The following is a 4,446-nucleotide window of genomic DNA, read 5'->3' on the forward strand; positions in this document are numbered from 1 at the left end:
ACCAGCTCCCCCACGGGAGGGGACCTTCACCAGGGCTCCCCCCGCCCCCCCATGGGAGGGATGTTCTGTGCGGCCAGAACCTGAGAACCGGTTTCCACGGCGCTGGCACGCTGGCCGGCTGGCGAGCGCATTCCCGTCGCCGCTTGCGGGAGCCTTCTGTCGCCCTGTCCTTCTGACCCTTCCGCAACAGTAACAAGTGCAGCAACAAGTGTTGAGCTGGCGTCCCCTGACTCACCAAAACGACGTGTTGTGAAGACCACTCAAGCGCAGGTAAAGAACAGCAGCGCCGCAGTTTTAAGGGCTCTTCCTCCCCACTGGCCAGTGGTCACTCCAGTGTCTTTGCAGCTGATTAAGTTCAGTTTTTAATCAGCTATGGTTTATAAGAGCAAGAGTTTCTTACAGAAACTGGGAGAAGGGGAGGGAGAAGCAAATAGAAAGGAAGTTCTTTCTCTAGTCATTGTTTCCAACAGGGAAATCCAGTATTGTAGACAGACATAAAAATGTATAATAAAGATGCTGCTTGTAAAAAACAAAACAAACAAAAACAGGACAAAACACAGCACTGCATGTTAAAATTCAGTACAATAATGCAGTCCACCTTTGTAGATGGAATCATGACACGTTTCCTAAGTGCCAACCAGTTAGAGGAATTTTACCTAAATGTGTCCTCTGAGCCCTGAAACTGCAATCCTTTGCAGCTGTGTGGGTAAGTAGGGCTTGATTCAGGTTTGGTATTTGCCCCAGACTGTGGGGGTCAGCTTAACAGGAACCATAGACACAAAGAGAGAGAGGAAAAGAATAGCACGCTCGGGAAGAAAGCGGGACTCCATGAGTGTGAGCTGGTAGGTTTGTAAATGCATTTGCATTAGGGGAGGGCTGCCATGGTGGGGAAAATAAATCATAGGATCCGCAGAGTGTTTATAAATATCCTTGCAAAAGAATCTTAATAAAACCTGCAGATTGCTTTTTAGGTGTGGAAAGAAAGGAGAAAGAGAGCATGCCCACAGGCGTGCTCGCGTGCACACACACACACAGACACACACACATGTGCATGTGCGCGCCGTGCAGGGCAGAATTCTGAAATCTCAGGGGTATGATATTCTACAGGGGGTAGTAATCTTCATTCCAGATGCCAAGAAATTCTACAGCATCCTCGAAGACATCACTGCATTTCAAAGGTGAGTAATTTCATTGAAAGACTGCTCCTGTATTAACGAGAAAGACTGTCTCTCCAGAATATTCCATATCAATTCCAGAGTCATTTATGTCCCCATGATGTGAAATCTAAGGAACTCAAATGGAGGCAAGTGGGGAAGGAGCATGTGGTCGGGGTAGGACCCAGAATAATCTTTCAGAAGAAAAGAGACCTCCCGCTGGACCCTGCCTCAGAAAAGCATTCTTTCAAAGAAGGTAGCAAAATTCATACCCCAGTTTCCTCTGCCCACCACACAGATTCCCAAATACCACATTGGAGCTGCACACCTTTCCATCACGGCTCCTCCCAGCAAGCCAGCATTCAAGAGCATCAGGCCATGGAATTCATTTTGAATATATCAGATTTAACAAACTCCTGCTGCTGGCCAGACCTCATGTCACAATTTGAAATGACAGGTGGTCACATTTGACATTTGTTTATCACAACCAGCCATCTAGTGTGGGACGTGCCATTCCCTCCACTAGCGGAGCATTCAGGAGTGGGCTCCATTTCACCAGTGACTTCCTCAGAGTCCAGCTTATGCCAGTCTCAGCTCATTTCAGATCTATTCTCTGCAACAACATCCTTAGGATTTTATGTTGTGTTAAAATAAATACCTTATGTGATTCTTTAAGGAAGCTAAAACAAGCAGGCAAGTAAAAAAGGAAATATTATGTTGAAACAATGAAATCATCTGTTCTTTTACAAATTATGAGATGAATAAAGTAGCCACTGTGGTATTTACAAATAATAGATACCTATTAGTAGTATTAGATTGAATCATATGAAATTGCCAATACTTGACAAATTTTGGCCCACTACAAAAGCAATTTCATGTGGTTCAACCACCACCATACAATTAGTATTTACTATGTGTCAGTAGTTACTATGTTTTACTCTCTAATCATTACAATTCTACAAGGTAAATACTGTAACTATTACTCCAACTTTGTAGGTATGATGTGTTGAATATTTTGTAGCCAGCAGGCAGCAGAGCTGGGATGCACGCCCACGTAATCCGATCCCAGAGCCATGCTCTCTGAACCACCACCTCTGCGATTGAGGCTTGGACATTTGATAGCTTTGGGACCCTGGGTTAATTACTAAACTTTCCCAAGCCTCAGTTTTCTCTCCTCTGAAATGGGTACTGATGAGAGGACTGAAGGTGATAATATAAGAAAGCACTAAGCACAGTTCCTGGTCCGTGGGAAGAACTCAAATGTCACCTCATTGTATGGGCTGGTTAATCATTCCCTCTGCCTTCACCGTGACCTGAGATGAGATGGTTCAGACAGGTGCCTCAGATGGCTGGGTGGCCACTCATGGGCAGAAGGATAGTGGCGTTTGGGGTCCTCCAATCTAGAGGTGATGTCCTTCACAGTAAGCACAGACTACTTTGGTGCATAGAATGTTCTTCACACCAGAATGTACACCAGCTCCCCTCATTTAGAAAAGACCCCAGCTGGGCTTGGTGGCTCAGCCTGTAATCCCAGCACTTTGGGAGGCCAAGGTGAGTGGATTGCCTGAGCCCGCGGGTTCAAGACCCACCTGGGCAACTTGACGAGACCTCATCTCTACAGTAAATCAAAAATTAGCCGGGCATGGTAGCGCGCGCCTGTAGTTCCAGCTACTTGGAAGGCTGAGGCGGAAGGATCACCGGAGCCCAGCAGGTCGAAGCTGCAGTGGCCGGGGGGAGTGGCCACTGCACTCCAGTCTGAGTGACAGAGTGAAACTCCAACTCAAAAAAAAAAAAAGAAGAAGAAGAAACCCCCATCTGCTGCTCCCTGGCCTAGGTAAGACCCTACACCTGCCCCATCTCCATTTCCTGCTTTCGCTACTGAATTCTATGAAGCATGTGAAATGTGTTCACAAACATCTTGCCTTCCCGTTTACACTTGCCCAGTTTCTTAGTCAATCAGCTGCAGAAGGTTAGGCTGCCCTTGCTGGAAGAAGTCCTGGCCATCTAATCTGGAAGCAGTGCTGTGGAACCTGCGGTGCACTGGGCCAGAGGGAAGGGAGTTTGGTTTTCCCTCTAGTTCTGCCCGATTACCTCTGTGACCTTGAACAAGTCACTTACTGTCTTAGGCTCTATTCCTCCTCCTTTGAGGAGACTCCTGGTCCAGAACATCACTAAGTGTCTTCCCAGTCCAAATATCTGTGGCGAAGAGGTAACAAAAGGGAATATACCAAATGAGTTTTTGGAGAAATGTGTTTTTCCTTTTTTCTCTAAAAGCAAGTAACTCATCATCTCAGGCACATCCTGTTTTCTTCCGATTGCCTTTTAACGAGGAAACCCAAGGCAAGAGAGTTTTATGTTACTCTGTAGATGAACTGCAGACCAAGATGAATAGCTTGATTTTAGAACACCAGATTTCCGCTGGTATTTTCCTTAATGATTTGCACATGCCCTTGCAAGGTGCTTGCTTGGGATTAGAGGCGGGCCTATGGTGGGAAAGCTGCACAAAACAATGAGGACTGTGATTCTGTACCCATTTGGGTTCCTTTCTGTCTGTCCATAACAGCCACATGGTTCCCTAGGAGCTGCAAGGTAGATTGATCTTCAGTGTACGGAGGTTTGAATGCCTGCAGGGCACTCACTTACCTGGCCCTGAATTTTTATGGTATACTCCCAAAGCTCACAGAACTTTCCCAGAGTAGATTTCTAAAAATTAGAAGTTTGTCCTTAATACCCCAGGAGGAATCTAAGGAATTTTATGAATGAAGGAGATAGGAATAGCCTCTGGGCCTCTTGATCTGTTTCTCTGTCCCTAGATCTCTCATCAACTTCTAACATGCTGTCTAATTTGCATTACTGTTTATTATTCACTGTCTCTGCTCATAACAATGTCAGCTCCAAGAGGATAGAGATGTTTGTTTTCGATCATGGCTGAGTCCCAAGACCCTAGAGCCATGGCTGGTATATATCAGATGCTGGATAAATAAATTAAACTACAAAATCATGTAGAAGATTCAGGTAGGAATGGTGTCCTGCATATTTCACTTTTAGAAATCATACTATATTTTGAGAAGAAAAAGCGTCATAGAACAGATCCCAGTGGCAAGGACAGAGACCAGGTCCCATGCGATGATGATGTGTAAGATGGAAAGGGCTTCAGTAAATAAACTTTTGCGGGGTTCAGCATGAGTTTAGCCCAGCTCTGCAAATTCCCACACATGGGCTGAACGAAGACTCGGCAGTGAGTCTAGAGGAAACCCAATAAGCTCAGTTTCTCTCTTCTAGGCATTCTCAT

This window comes from Carlito syrichta, unplaced genomic scaffold (genome assembly GCF_000164805.1).
Source record: "Carlito syrichta isolate Samal-C Ts95f unplaced genomic scaffold, Tarsius_syrichta-2.0.1 Scaffold71383, whole genome shotgun sequence".
NCBI lineage: Eukaryota > Metazoa > Chordata > Mammalia > Primates > Tarsiidae > Carlito > Carlito syrichta.